The sequence below is a fragment of the Falco peregrinus genome, chromosome Z (assembly GCF_023634155.1).
Source record: "Falco peregrinus isolate bFalPer1 chromosome Z, bFalPer1.pri, whole genome shotgun sequence".
NCBI lineage: Eukaryota > Metazoa > Chordata > Aves > Falconiformes > Falconidae > Falco > Falco peregrinus.
Window position 1 is genome coordinate 14,260,521 of NC_073739.1, and position 16,149 is coordinate 14,276,669.

The 16,149-nt window shown below is 46.3% G+C and overlaps 1 protein-coding gene across 5 annotated transcripts in view; it reads right to left on the bottom strand.

The window, feature by feature from the left end:
- The window catches only part of MOB3B (MOB kinase activator 3B), a 107,625-nt gene extending 96,590 nt beyond the window's left edge, over positions 1–11,035 (bottom strand). The window contains exons 1-2 of one of the 5 annotated variants that reach the window (XM_027784585.2): positions 10,866–11,035; positions 7,714–7,801 (exon numbers count right to left, since the gene is read on the bottom strand). The gene's annotated coding sequence lies outside the window, so the exon portion shown is untranslated. Of the gene's footprint in view, positions 1–7,713; positions 7,802–9,822; positions 10,049–10,391; positions 10,519–10,865 lie in introns of those variants that run through there. The other 4 variants (XM_027784589.2, XM_055791447.1, XM_027784586.2 and 1 more) reach the window with 4 other exon arrangements.
- Between the last annotated feature and the right edge of the window lie 5,114 nt (positions 11,036–16,149).

Consider the following 16,149-nt stretch of genomic DNA (forward strand, 5'->3'; position numbering starts at 1 on the left):
TTTAATTTCCACATTTCAATAATATTCAAATTGGTAACTGGGGCTTGTTTTAAAAAGCATTCAGTGCTCTAAGTTAAACATGTAGAGCTCAAGTGAAGGGGGCACTTGGTTTCACTGCTTCTATAGAATGTAAGCTCTTTCAGAAACAAGTGGATATTGCTCCTCTGTATTCTCTCTTTGCACTATATAAAAACATTTTTTGGTCTTTCCATGGAATATGCCAATTGTTTTATGACCTGAAATTCTTGCATTTGGATAATGCATAGATTTTACTTTTGCATTACTTCACTAATGCAGAAAAAAGTAGAAGGTACAGGCATGCATAAGGAAGATGGACCTTCCTAGAGTTTTGTACACTACAAAGATTTAATTTACAAAACAGACAAGAATTTAACATGACTTGGACCTCTTTAAACTTAAAAATAATGATGGGTAGACCTTCTGAGCTAGAAAGTAAATTCCCAGCCTTGATTGTTATTTTGCAAGTACACTTACATCTATATCTGGGGACACAAACCCCATTTTTCTGTATAGTGTATTTAATAACTGCAGCATATTCAATAACTGCAATATGGATTTCAGTTGGATATTGTTGGTTCACAATATGTATCAGTTCTATCTGCTTTAAATTCATAAGCAGATAACATTAATTGGAAAATATTTACCATATGGACATAATGTTAACAATTTCTTCTACTCCTCTCCCACCTTCCTCTCTCTTATACAGGTGACCAAGCAGTGCTTCAAGTCATCACCTTCCTCAGTTTAACTGCTACCCAAGTGACCTTGAATACCTTCGATCTCATACTGCTCCCTATGTGTTAGAGGACTGGATGAGTTCTGACACAGATTTTTTCCCACCACAGATTTCTAAGCATATCTGATTCCTAAAATATGTTTATCATAAATGGAAAGTCTGGAACTGGAATGTAAAAGGAAAAGAGTTAAAATATTCCCGTGCCTATACAGGACTGGGGAAGAAAAAGGGAATATTCTAAAGAGGAAAAATTCGATGTGCTGCTACCATTACCTGATAAAAGAATCTCAACAACTCCCCTGAGAAGTTTGAGGGCTGGACAGCCACCTCAGTCCCACGTCTTTCCTTTGTTTAAATGGAATACATATCTCAAAATTCTTTCCCACTTTGGGGGGGATACAAGGGGGGGGATGGGACGGGGCACAACGACAAAAATGAATTCTGCATGTTGTGATCCTAATGGAATGGTATTATTATTGACAAAACCAAGATACTTACAACTGCCTAGTTTTAAGCATCTAAATTAGACTTCAAGCTAAAGAGATCAGGCCCACCTACTTTACTCTCATGTGCTCCTATCTTACAGAAATGAGGAGGAAAGAATGGATTTCTGAATCCTGAATGTAAGTCTACTTTCAATCACCAGCGTAAAAGTTCAGCTTTTTATCTGGTTTGTATAGGGAACATAAGATCGATTTCATACATAGTCTATGTTAAATTCCCAACAACCTCATTAATCAATCTGTTTTGTTAAACACTTTGCAACTACATTGACATCATAGGGATGTTTGATGGCTGCAAAATACGTTCAAGCATATTTCATTCTGAAATTATTTTTTTTTTTTATTTGCTGCTTTTAATATATAGTTACTGTGGGGAATTAATATAGCCCAATTTTGCATACCCAGCTTAAGGACGTTGCTGAGCTGAAGCCCATGAACTTGAGGTTTCCCTGTGCATAATGCAAGATGATGTCAGGTTGTATCTACGTACCTATACCTACAGTGGATGTACTTCTCTTTGCTAAAATCTGCACTTGGATTTCAGTTTCTGAAAAGCCAAGAGTCAGCACAGACTTCAGCAGATATGACTGGACACAGCCTTACAGATCCTACTAGATTATATCAATTCTTCACGGGATCACAGCATATTTTGGTTAGATAATGACAGCACCATGAGCAAAAGCCCATTTCCACACAGTGTGGAAATATTCACTTCCTTCATCTGCTCTTCTGGGGAGGTACTTTCATGAATGACTATTAACTCATACATGCTTTATTATCAATTGTGACTCACATTTCAAGATACAGTGTTTTTTTCTGAAAGGGAGAAACAAGAGGGGTTGTAAAGCCATACACTCATTAGGTGATAATTTGGGGTACCCAAGTGAACTTAATTGATAACTGGTGTCAGCTAAGCCTTTATAGGGAACAGGTGTTTAAAAACTGCCTATGATAGCTTTCTGCAAAAAAATCTTTGCTTTTACAAGTTAATTATATCTTATAAAAGAAAAAAGAAGTTATTGTAGACATTACTTTCACATTTCCTGTCTGGAATTCAGTGTTAACTCCTAATAAGGAGCATAGAACCATAGAATAGTTTGGGTTGGAAGGGACCTTAAAGGTCACCTAGTTCCAATGCCCCTGCCATGGGCAGGGCCACCTTCCACCAGACCAGGTTGCTCCCAGCCCCATCCAGCCTGGCCTTGAGCACTGCCAGGGATGGGGCATCCACAGCTGCTCTGGGCAACCAGTGCCAGCGCCTCACCACTCTCACAGTAAAGAGTTTCTTCCTAATACCTAATTAAATCTACTGTCGTCTAGTTTAGAACCGTTACCCCTCACCCCGTCACTACAGGCCCTAGTAAAAAGTCCCTCTCCAGCTTTCTTGCAGGCCCCTTTTAGGTACTGGGAGGCTGCTATAAGGTCTCCCCAGAGCTTTCACTTTCCCAGGCTGAACAATCCCAGCTCTCTCAGCCTGTCCTCACAGGAGGTGCTCCAGCCCTCGGACCATCTTCACTGACCTCCTCTGGACTTGCTCCAACAGGTCCATGTCCTTCTTATGTTGGCGTCTCCAGAGCTGCACACAGTATTCCAGGTGGGGTCTCACAAAAGCCAAGTAGAGGGGGAGAATCACCTCCCTCAACCTACTTGCTGGCCACGCTTATGTTGATGCAGCCCAGGATCTGGTTGACTTTCTGGGCTGCAAGTGTACATTGTTGGGCCATATTGAGCTTTTTGTCCACCAGCACCCGCAAGTCCTTCTCCTCAGGGCTGCTCTCAATTCATTCTCTGCCCAGCCTGTATCGATTCTGGGGGCTGCCCCAGCCCAGGTGCAGGACCTTGCACTTGGTCTTGCTGAACTTCATTAAGTTCACACAGGGCTCCTTGCCAGGCCTGTCAAGGCCCCTCTGGATGGCATCCTTTCCCTTACAGCATGTTAACCACACCACTCAGCTTGCTGTCACCGGCAAACAAGGGTGCACTCGATCCCAATGTCCGTGTCACCAACAAAGATGCTGAACAGCACTGGTCCCAATATGGACACCTGAGGAAGGCCACTCATCACCAGTCTCCACTTGGACATCTCTTTTGAGTGCAACCATCCAGCCTATTCCTTATTTATCAAGTGGTCCACCTATCAAATCCATGTCTCTCCACTTTATAGACAGGGATGTTGTGCAGAACAGTACCAAAAGCTTCGCACAAGTCCAGGTAGATGACATCAGTCTCTCTTCCCTCATCTGTCAACACTGTAACCTGTCATAGAAGGCCACCAGATTTGTCAGGCCCAGTTTGCCCTTAGTGAAGCTGTGTGAGCTGTCACGAGTCACCTCCTTATTTTCCATGTGCCTTAACATTGTTTCCAGAAGGATCTCCTCCATTTTCTTGCTGGACTCAGAGGTGAGACTAACTGGCCTCTAGTTTCCCCAGATCTTCCTTATTTCCCTTTTTAAAAATGAGGGTTATGTTTCCCCTTTTCCAGTCCATGGGAACTTTACTAGACTGACACAACTTCCCAAATACAATGGATAGTGGCTTAGCCACTTCATCCACCAGTTCCATCAGGACTTGCGGACCTATCTCATTAGGTCCCACGGACTTGTGCAACTCCATGTTCCTCAGATGGTCTTGAACCTCATTTTCTCCTGCAGTGGGTTCTTCACTCTCCCACTCCCTGCCTTTGCCTTTTGTGATTCAGGCAGTGTGGCTGGAGCATTTGCAGGCAAACACCAAGGCAAAAAAAGTCATTTGAGTACCTCAGCCTTCTCCATGTACCAGGTAACCAGGTCTCCCATTTCCTTCCAGAGACAGCCCACATTTTCTCTAGTCTTCCTTTTATCACTGATGTACCTATAGAGACTTTTCTTGTTGCCCTTAATGTCCCTGGCCAGATTTAAGTCTGTCAGGGCTTTAGCTTTCCTAACCTGTTCCCTGGCTGCTCAGATGGTTTCTCTGTATTCTTCCCAGGCTACCTGTCCTTGCTTTCACCCCCTGAAGGCTTCCTTTTTATGTTTTATTGTCCAAGAGCTCTTTGTTCAACCATGCAGGTCCCCCAGAGTTTTTGCCCAACTTCTTCTTTGTCAGACTCACTGCTCCTGAGTTTGGAGGAGGTGATCCTTGAACATTAACCAGCTTTCTTGGGCACATCTTCCCTCCAGGGCTCAATCCCACAGTACTTTACCAAGCAGACACCATGAAGTCCAGGGCAGCAATCTTGCTGTCGTCCTCACTGTCCTAAGGATCTTCAGCTCCACCATTTTGTGGTCACTGCAACCAAGGCTGCCCTTAAGCGTCACACTCCCCGTCAGTCCCTCCTTGTTGGTGAGAACAAGGTCCAGCACAGCACCTCTCCTCATTGACTCCTCTGTCACTTGGAAAAGGAAGTTATCATCAATGCATTCCAAGAACCTTCTGGATTACCTATGCCCTGCTGCGTTGTCCCTCCAACAGATCTTGGGGTGGCTGAACTCCCCCATGAAGACCAGGGCTTGTGAACATGAGGCAGCTCCTATCTGCCTACAGGGGGCTTCATCTGTTCCATCTTCCTGGTCAAGTGGCCTGCAGCAGACCTCCACTATGTCACCTGTCCCTGTCCTCCTTTTAAACCTGACCCATAAACTCTCAGTTGGCTCCCCATCCATCCTCAGGCAGAGCTCCATGCAGTCCAGCTGGTTGCTTACATAGAGGATGACACCCCCTCCTCTCTTCCCCTGCCCATCCTTCCTAGAGAGCTTGTAACCTTCCATCCCAACATTCCAGTCATAAGAGTCATCCCACCATGTCTCTGTGATGCCCGTCAGATTGTAGCTCTGCAGCCGTGCACATGTCTCTAGTGCCTCTCATTTATTCCTCATGCTATGTGTGTTTGCATACAGACATTTAAGTTTGGCCCTCAATGAACAATGACTTACTGGCTGGAGCAGCTGGAATCCCTTGTGCTGCTCTGCAGGTACTCTCCTGATGCCCTCTGATCCCTCTCCAGGCTCTAGGCAACTCTTGCTGGCATTGGCACTAAACTGATAGGAGTGGGATGGATTGAGGTTCTCCTTCTGCAACTGTAGTTAAAGCCCTTTCACCAGCTTGGCCTTTGACCAAAGATGTTCTTCCCTTTCTCTGGCAGATGAACCCCATCAGCCCCCAGAAGACCAGATTTCTCAAAGACAGTTCCATGGTCTAAGCAGACAAACTCCTGGCTGTGGCACCAGTCCCACAGCCAATTGTTGATTTGCCAGATTTGGCTGGCCCTTTCAAGCCTTTTCCCTTTGAGTAGGAGGACAGATGAAAAAACAATCTGTGCTCCAGAGTCTCTTACTGCCACTCCCAAGGCTTTGTAACCCTTCTTGATGCTCCTCAGACTGTTCCTGACTGCATCATTGGTGCCCATGTGAAACAACAACTGGATAATCGTCAGTGGGCTGTATGAAGTTTGTTAGTCTCTCATAACATCCCCGATACAAGCCCCTGGTCAGCAGCACACCTTGCTAAACAGTGCATCAGATCAGCAAATAGGTTCCTCCGTACCTCTCAAAAGAATCACCTACTGCTGTCACCTGTCATTTTTTCTTAATTGCGCTGGTTGTTATACAACAGGCAGACTGGGGTGCCTTACTCAGCTCCAGCATGTTTTCTGAAGTTTTCTCCTTTTCAGTTGGCAGAGCAGCAAAGCAGCTCTGCAGGGGCTCCTCAGGCTTCAGAGGCAGTGTCTTTCTCCTGCAGGTCCTTGCTGTTACTATCTTCCACTCTTCTGCATTATTGCTCCCACCCCTCACCCCTGGTGCGCTGGTGGGGGACTTTTTGGCTGTGTGGCTGCAGGTCCACTGCAGGCTGCGCTCGGAAGCAGCTATCTAACTTTTTCTCGGCCTCCCTGATGCTATGCAGCCTTCTCACCGTCTCCTGCAACTCAGCCACCTGCTGCAGGAGCTCCTCCACCTGGGCATACCTTCTGCAGGCTGGCCTGCTGCCTGTCCCTGCCTCAGGAGAAAGGTCTACACACACCCTGAAGCCTGAAGGTCTGCACTGTGGCCTCTCCCTTCAGCAGCTCCATGTAGGTAGAGGCACAGGCCACTGCCGCGGCAGATGGTGCAGACCCCCAGCTGAAGCTGCAGCCTTGGCTCTCAGTGCGCCCACCATTCTGCCACGAGGGTCAGGCAGGACGAGGTCCCTGGCCTGCACCGCAGCCAGAAAGCAGCTCCTGGCTGTCGGACGACATGCACTTCAAGCCACTCTGCCAGGCCAGCGTGATGCCCCTCCCTCAGCGCTGCGCCCCCCTGCCCCCCTGCCCCACACACGCCTCGTCAGCCGCCCCGGTACAGGTGCCTGGTGCCGGAGGTCTCTGAGCTCACCTGGGCTCTCCCCACGGCTCAGCAGCCCCCACTGCACTCATCTGTCTGCTAGTATTTGTTTTAAAACTTCAAAGCTGCATAATTATAATTATTTTTTGTACACCCAAAATGGGAATAAGTGTAAAATAACAAAAACAAACATCCCAAAATAATGTATACACCACAGGGGGGAAAGACTTGCTTTTGAGAGGGGAGAGGTTCTCTGCTACCACATACCTAAATATACTGCACGTTACTAGCCACAGAATTTACTACAGTCCTGGATTAAAAACCTGCATCTTTCGGTAACATGAGGATATGTTCAATCTTCACACAAAAGTAGAATTTTTATTTTTTTTTCTGATTGTACTTGTGTGGTAAGGAAGCACCCACAACAGCAAAAGCAGCAGATACTTTGAAGTAAATCTGAACACAGATTTCCTAAATCAAACAGAACTTGTGAAGTCTTGACTGAAGAATCCCCTGCTCTTAATGTGTTCCCATGAAACTATTTGATTAGCCTAAGAGCCTTTTTATCTTTTTGGGGTAAATCAAACTAAAGTTACAGTTCACAAGACAGGGTGACCCAGTTCTATACCCTCTCTTCCTCCCTTTCCCACTTTTCAATCTCACATTCTTGTCCTGCTCTAACACTTCTTGAACCTTTTCCTGAGGTCACTAGACCAACAGAAAATTATCCAAACAAAACAAACAAACAAAATCCATACTTCTGTCTCAAGGTAAAGATTTAAAATAAAGCAGGGAAGAACACCCACTGCATATGAAAACCAGCACAAAAGAGAAAAGCGAGCGTCACAGCAAGACTGCATAACAATTGCAGGAGAACAGTGAGCAAAACCTCCCATTCTGTTACTATTATTTGGTCCAAACTCCTTTAGAGGAGCCTCTCAGTTACTTCATGTACAACTGACTATTAGATCTTCAGCTATACCCGCAGTTCATTCATAATCCTTTTTCCTTCAGCATACTAATGTGATAATTACCTGCCACCAAAAGAGCTTAATGCAGTAGTAAACTGGCAATTTCTCTGGAAGTAAATTTAATTGTACAGTAGTTAGCTTTAAAATTCCTGTTATATCTTACTCATTTTAGCTTTCTGTCTCCACCTTACCTGCACAGGCTTAAGTCCTTGGCTCAGAAGACGCTCAGAAGACTCATCCGTCAAAGGTACTACTGAAGCATCTAATCCTAAGAAAATACTGTAAAACACAAAAATGAAAATAACATTGTGCTTTGCCTATAAACTATTCCATCTGAGATCTCAGTTTACCTGATGATAAAGACTGAATACTAAACAAAGAACAGTACCCCATTTTTCCAGTAACATTTGTAAACAATTGCTATTCCAAATGACTCTGTGATCCATGTTCCCAGGGCACATGCGCCTCCCTGCTTCTCTTAGTTTCTGTTCCAGTAAGTAAGTACCTTCCTCAGGGATCTCAAACAATGCTGAGTACTTTGCTGGCAGTTGACAACAATTTATCGTGACAAAAATATCAGCAGAGGAGCTGAAGTGATTTGGTCCAGTCCCAAGTTTCACATCACTCACTAATGAGCTCTAAATAGCACCAGCTACTACACCAACACTGCAGCAAACAGCATTAAATCATCATTCCAAGCTGCTTGATGCCAAACAACATCCCATTATTCTGCATCCATCTCCTTCTGCTCTTTAGCACTTTCTGGAACTCAGAATTGCTTGATTGTACCCTGTGTACCTGGTGTTCCTCTTCTTTCTACCCTAACCCCTCTTTGAGAGGTGCATACTCTCTGTTACAAAAAAAAGCAGTTTCCTCCTTGGTTTTTTGTTTTGTTTTGGTTTGGGTTTTTTGTTTGGTTGGGGTTTTTTTTTGTGCCAGGGAAGCTCTTTACCCCACAGAGTGGAGAAGCAAAACTGTCACAAAAGTTGGTCCACTCAGAAAAGTCTGCAAATCTTGAATAACATGCTTTGCTATGGTGTAAGATGGGGAAACAGGCTCTCCATCTACCTACTGCAGAGTATCTGGCCCATAAACTCTTCAGTCTGAGAAGAATATCTGGAAGATTTTCTCACGACTATCCCTCATTATATATGAATATTATCTGTGTGTAAAAACACAGTTAAATGGCTTGGAGAATAGAAATAATCCTGTTGTCTACATAAGAAATCACTGCAATCTAAGCAGGGGTTCGAAGGACTCTCAACCATCCTTTATCCACCTGATAATCATACAGGTAAACTGTTCTTGCTCTAACTTGGTTTAGGACACACCCCTGCATCAATCAGAACAGTTTGTTTACAAGAACTGCCCACAACCAGCCCCAGAACAGTTCATGACCATCAAGGGGGAGCAGGAAGGCCTCTACATCTTCAAATGACAGTTGACAACAGTCTTGTCAGAAGAGACAGATGATCTGCAGGGTCAATCAGGTGCAAGCAGGAGCCTCCAGGAGCCTTTGCCAATGAGGACCACTCAGTGCTTGCATTGTAGCTGTTCTCTTTTAAGCCAACAGTAGATACCTCTAGGGTTTGCTGATCCTTGCACTGGCAATTACTCATTTCTCCATAACAAGCCCTGTGTCAGCCTCTGTGAGACCAGCTATCATGTTGTCACATCACGATGCTGCAAAGACTTGCAGAGATTTCAAATCCTGTGTTTGTGTTTCACTAGTGAACAAGTTGTCTAACAAACCATTTTTCACTGAGCAACCTTGCAAACTAAAAGCAAAATCTAGCATCCTGAACCTGTCTCTGCACAACTGAAAGACCTGGCAGAGCAGCTGCATGGCAGGTTTCTGGAAACACTAACTTCATCTCCAACATTAAGATAACTGTAGCAAGACTGCTGTTTTTAACAGGCTGTGTCCTCAGCTTTTGTCATGCCAAAGACAAACTCCCAGCCCGGGGTGCCGAGGTTCCCATCCCTTTGCTCAACACAAGTACAACATGACCAACAGGCTGGGCTCTGATCTCACCTCCCCGCGTCGGAGTACGGTGCAGAAAGGCAGGAGAAGCGGGCTGGGAAGGGTTCACCATACTGGGTTTAAATACATGGGGTGGGGGGAGCCAACCCAAACGCGAGGCTGACGACTGGTCGCCCCCTCCTCTCTAAGCCGCACGGCCCCGCTCCTGCCGGCTGCTCCGCACCCACCGCGCCGCGGCTGGTCGCCGGAGCCCGCAGCTCCCTCAGCAAGACCGAGCAGACCCCTGGAGCTCTGAGGAAAGCACGCAGCGACCTACCTTTTGGGGGGGAAGCGGGGGTCTGTTTGTGTGTGTGCGTTTGAAAAGCCGTTAAGAAAATGCACCTTTCCGCGGGCTCCGGGCCAGCCGGCTGCTGTACCTACGCAGCGTCAACGGGAGCCAAGTGCCCCCGGCACGGCCCGCCCTGCCCCATCCCCTCACACGGTGCCCACCTGCCGTTTCGACCGGGACAGGGAGCGGGGTTCCGGCCGCCCCCGCCACCCCCCGCAAGGCGCAGGCCCCGGGCCGGGGAAGCGCGATGGCTGCGGGGGAGCGGGACCCCCCCCGGCAAGGGCAGGCATCGGCCGAGCCCCCCCGTTCGGCAGGTGTGGGTGGCCCCCCCCGCTGCGCTGGGCGGAGCTGGGGCTGCCGGCGGGGGCGCCTCCATCCGGGCTGAGCGGGACGGGGAACGGGCGGGCGGGCTGAGCGGGACGGGGAACGGGCGGGCGGGCTGAGCGGGACGGGGAACGGGCGGGCGGGCGGAGCGCGTCCCAGCCGCAAGTTTGTGGCGCGGCGGGACCGGCCTCTCCCCCCACGCGCAGCGACCCGACCCGCCGCTCCCGCCTTACCTCTGCCCCTCCGAGGGCCGCCGCCCGCCCAGGTGCCTTCCTCGCCGGGCGGCCAGGGAAAGGACGCGACGGCCCGGCGCGGCTCCGCCGCCCACCAGGAGCCCCGGCGGCGGCAAGGCGCTGCCCGGCCCGGCCCGCCCCCGCCGCCGGCTCCGGGCTCCCGCCGCGCGGCCCCACGCGCCGTGCGGCCCTGGGCGGAGGCCGCCCCCTGGCGGGCGCGGAGCGGGCAGCGGCGGCAGCGGCCGAAATGGCGGTGCCCACCCGCAGGGGAACACCCCGCCTGGCTGGAGCGGGGCGGGGGGCGCGGACCCGGCAGCGGCTCCCTCAGCACCCGGGCGCCCTGAGGCCTCCCAGCGCACGCCACGGCAGCCCCCTCCCCTGCCGCCCCGTCCGAGGCGCAGCCTGCTTGCCCTCGGCCACCGGGGAGAGGCCTGACCCTACACCGCATTTAGCAGAGCTTGGTGGAAAACTTACCTCAGTGTAGGCAACAGACGCGGAACGCCGAGCTGTCGGGGAGCCTGCAACGAGCAGCAGGAAAACCTCAGCCCCCACGACCTTCCCAATAGGGCTCCGCGTCTACACAGCGCTCCAGAGGAGTTTGCCCTCCAAAACAGTACGGGTTTGCCACGTTAGCATAGGTCAAAGACCGTGGGCTTTTCCCTCAGGGCTGGAGGATAAGATACATAATTGTACTTGTAAATGTCTTACCAGCTAAAGGGATCTTTGGTTTATCTAATCCAGGGGTCCTCAATCTGGTCCCCGGTATTTACAGGCCCCCCCGCCGGGAGTTGTGGGGGGGAAACCAAGCAGCCGCAGATGGCTGCCTGCCGCTGCATCCGCGCCGGCCCCTGGTTAAACAGTTTGAGGACCCCTGGTCTAATACATGGGTCCATGGTAGTAGGCTGACACACAACTGTTTGTATAGCGAAATCCATCTTTGTATTTACATTGATCTAGTTGTTTTGGTAGGGAAGAAAAATACTCAGCAAAACACATTCTCCCAGCTGAGTGTATATATACATAGCTTGGACATAAAGCTCTTTCTTTTTCCTGTCAACATAGACTTCAGGGTCTTACACCTTCCCATTCGACCTACCTTTTCCACTGGCAAAAAAGGGGACAGGACATGACACGTGACACAGTAACAGCAGAGACCCGTTTCAGTGCCACCGAACTCAAAATAAAATGGCTATATGCCAAAATATTCTTAAGAGGAAAAATTTCAAACTGAACATCAATGCTGACCGAGTTCAGGAAATGTTTTCACGAAGACTGAATGAACACAAACCAACCTCCCCTCTTCTCAAGCAGCAGAAACCCATGTGGAAACATACAGCCTAACACAGATGCAAGACAAAGGACCATGCAAAACTGAAAGTGTTCTTCTGAGAACAGAACAGCATGGCAAGCACCGACAAATGACCCTGGTGAGTGGTCAGGCTCTCTCCTCTGAAGGAACTCTATCTCAGAGGGCATGGGGAAGAGGGCTGCCCGCTTCAAAGGTTTGCAGAAGATTGCAGAAGATTGCAACAAATCAACAAGGTTTGTTGAAGATTGGCATTGCCTCCCTTCCCACTGTGAAAGGCAAAGGAAGGCGTCCTCTTTTTCCCTACTATGGACTCCAACACTGCCCTCACAGAAGACCCCAGCTTCTGTCTCTTTTCAAGCTGGAGATGGAGTGCAGCAGCAGCTCCCATGTGGCAGAGGCAAAGCAGAACCTTAACTGGACTGAAGGAAAAGCTGAATCCATGGCATCTCAGGTGAGAGCTGGGCTTAGGAAATATTGGCTGCCAAACCAGAGAAGGAAAGGTGAGTGGGTAACAAAGAATGTGCTGGCAGTTTGTGACTGGGAGGGAGACTTGAGTTGCTTGGGGGAAATACCGTATTGTGACTGATTAACTGTTCTTTCCAAACATTTGCAAATAAAGATAGTAGAAGTGACCTTTGTACCTTCATAAACACAGCAAGAACAGCCTGAGAAGTGAAGATTTTTCAAACAAACTTTTAGTTTTAGCTTGGCAGCCATTAGGTGTTTCTCACAGAGCTATGTGAGCAAATAGCAGTAGAAATAATCTTTCTGATAGCAGAATGAGCAGGTTTTTGTCACTGGTGGAACTGCTTTTTATGTCATTACCAATTCCTTGGTTTCAGGCAGTGAATCAGTCTTTTTTTCCTGAGCTGCAGCCTGGTTTGGCATTGTCATTACTATATCCCATATTCCTATGCAGGAAATTTAAAACAGTAAAATATGTATACAGAGAGTTTGTGGGATCAGACCCCTAAGAAGGAGTAGGTAAGAAAGATAAAATGCCACACTCAAAAGTTCCTAAAGTGTTTGGAAAGACTTAAACATACTATTGAGACAAATGCCAGATCAAAACCCAGTAACACAGTAAAACAATTTTCAGACAAGTTCCCTATTAAAAACAACTGAACAACCTATATAAACAATAGTCTTCCCATTGTCCCAGTGTCCCCAAAAGTTTGATGTTTGCATCCCTCTAAATGCTGCACAGAAAGACATTTTAAAAATGCAATAGGTGTGGTTGACAAGATCCATTTTGTTACTTACACTCAAACAAGGACAGACAGTGTCATTGAGGACAGCATTCTCTTCTCTGTGATTCATATTCATTAAAGTATACCAAGAACCCCAGCTTTGCCTTGGAAGAATTTATTTTTGCTGACAGACTAGCCCTCATAAAGGATGAACTACAGCCACATTCACCATACACTTGATGAAAGAAAGTTGCTCCTTTGCTGCTGGGAGAGAAGCTGGAGACCAGGACTGGGAGCCAATCAGTTGATTTACTTCAGCAGAATTTAACCAGTATTGATTCAGTCATGTTTGCCTGATTTTTCTAAGCATAAACAGCAAAGATACTGAAGTCAAGGGTCTTCTCCTACCACACAAATACATAGCTCAATAAAACAAAGACAAAGAAAAAAAAAAAAAAAAGGCAGGTCTTCATATTAATTGTTGTCAGTACGGGCAAACTGAAAGGCAAATTAATTCAGCACCAAATGTTTGAGGACCGCTGAGTATCTTCCACTGTTGGGAATCCAGAATGGAGAGGACACAGATGGGGCAGATTATAGCAGCACAAACAAACTAGCAGGAACAACCTGTTATGATGTTGCTCTCTTTGGTGCTCAGTGTGCCTGGATGCTCTGAAAGAGCCAAGATCTTGCAAGTGGAGCTTACAAGGGTTATTTTCCCATGGCTCTTTTCTGTCTGGTTTGGTTGGGGTTTTTTTATGTTTTGGGTTATTTGTACCTGATATGACTAAATTCACATTGCCTCTTTAGCAGATCATCTTTGAGATTTGTAGCCCTCAATCGGTTTTACAAAACTGGCTAGCAAAATCAAATTTCATCTGGGGACAGTGGGAAGAACAGAAACATGTAACCTGTTTCATCCTCTTTCCTTTTTCAAGTGGCCAACTTACGGCTTTGATTTGAGTCTACAAGAAAAGCTGTGGCTTTGTTAAACCCAGTTTAAACTTGGAGATAATTTTTACTCTATTCTGCATCAAACTTTCTTACTTAGTTTTATGTCAAGGCCCTGAATTAACTTAAACCAAGCTAAAGGAGGCCATTGCTAAATACTGCCTGGTGGAATCAGTTGGGGTATTTAAAAAAGTTACTGTCCACAGATGCTTATTGGCTCCCATTTAATGATGATTAACACCTGCAAAACTGCATCCATTTTACTGAAAAAAAAGGCACCTTCATTTAGCTCAGCCACCATCATTAGTGGTGATCAGACCAGCTGATTTTGCACCAAAGTAGTTTATAGCAGGCTCTCATGTCATGGGCTGTAAGCTTATGAAGCTTCGTAATCGTGCAACTAAAAAAAAACCTTGGAAATGTGACTTAAACAGCTCAGTCATTTTTAGAAGTAGATGTCTCTGTGTTTACCAGCACCCAGTTCTGTGTATATTAGAGCTCGCCTTACTACTAAGTTACAGAGCTTTGTTGAAACCACAGCACTATGCACAGTCCACTTTCAGCATACAGCCAGTGACAGGTAACTAAGCTGCTATCATAGGTGTGTGTTTCAGAGTTCTCTTACAAGTTAAATAAAAAACACTTTTTTAAAAAAGAATATTATTTTTCCCAGCTATTAAAATCAATACCAAAGGTAATCGAGCCTTGTGTGTGATGTGAGGAAGGAAGGAGTTTAGCACATAGTACCATAATAGAATATGCCTGGCTCACTGATTTGGACATACCTACGCAGCAGAATATCTTGAAAGAAGGAACACTATGGGTAGCATTCATATCTGTAGGGGAGATCTTCCTCTATGGTCACCTTTAAAGGAGTTTTCCTCTTTTTTATACCCAGCATGATTTGGTTCCCCTGTGCAAAAAAAATTGAAAAAAATAGAAAACAAAAAAGTCAATATATACAGATATTCAGTCAATAAAATTCTGAATAGGTTAAAGACACAATGCATTCAAAATTAAATATACTTTCTTACAGGATTTTATCTCCCTGAACTTCTTTCAGCTGGTAGCCTTGTAGGGTACCCATTATGACTAGCTCATGATTTTAACAGCATTGTTCACAGTATAACTGTGCTCTACACAGTACCAAGCATTAAATTCTGACTTAACCCCAAATTACTGCACAGTAAAAGTGTTCTCTCACAAATGGAGTTCATTATTCAGTTTGCGAAGAGCCAATCTCACACACAGAGCCAAGATTTTTTCTTTTTATTGCATGTCTGCACAGAGATGGGTGCTAGGTGGTAAATCCACAAAGCTTAATGCACGGCAAAACATTTTGTACACTTTGACCAATTACTTACAATTATGTTTAGTCACACTTAATTCTAGTTGGCTTTTAATAGCCTCTTCTCCATTTAAAGGGACAGTACTCTTTTTTTTCAACTGTGCATATTCTGTGGTGAGGGGGCTTTGTTAGTAGGGGGCTTTCTTTATTCGGAGGTGGCTTTTCTGGTATGCTAGTTAGGATAGTTCACACACACATAGTTCAAGTGATTTCCTGTTTGGTCTCATTAACCATTTGGTTCTCCTTGAGCTTTGTTATACCCCAGCTGGACATATTTATATTGTCTATTCTTTCTCCCGGGGTCATGTTTTGCTAACTGTTTGTAACATCCTCTGTTTTTCAAATTCTTTCTTGTTTTTCATTATAGATGTTTACATATGTTGTCTAAATTTCAACAGACTGACCTTCTATTAACCACATATATACACATGTCTGATCTAATATCGAGCCTGTCGACTACAAAGGCCTGCTGCCATGAAGACAAATTCGACACAGTAATCTTCTCTCACATCTTGAAATTCCTATATATGGTACAGATCTAGTGTAGCTGCTTCTCAAATAGTGCTGGTAACATAAAGAGTGTTCACCAACCTAGGCAAGGACACAACAGTCAGGAGGTTGGTCTGCAGTGGCTTAGACTGCAAACAGCTGTGGCTGCACTGCTGAGATGTCTTGAAACCTGCTGAAAGGAAGGTGATGCTGCTACTGCTGAGGGAGAGTCTGAAATGCAGCAAGGCCAGAACTGCTCTCTCAGGAGCAGGTACCACAAATGTGATTCTATATCGCTTGCTCCTGCTGCTGCAAACAAATGTGTCTCTTCCATGCCTTCATTCCTAGATTTATTTCTACTCCATATCCACCTGCTTTACATGGCCATAACAACTCAGACCCAAAAGTGTGTTCTCCACCCCCCTCCCATATGGGACAGACACCTCCCCACCATACACATGCACCCGTGAT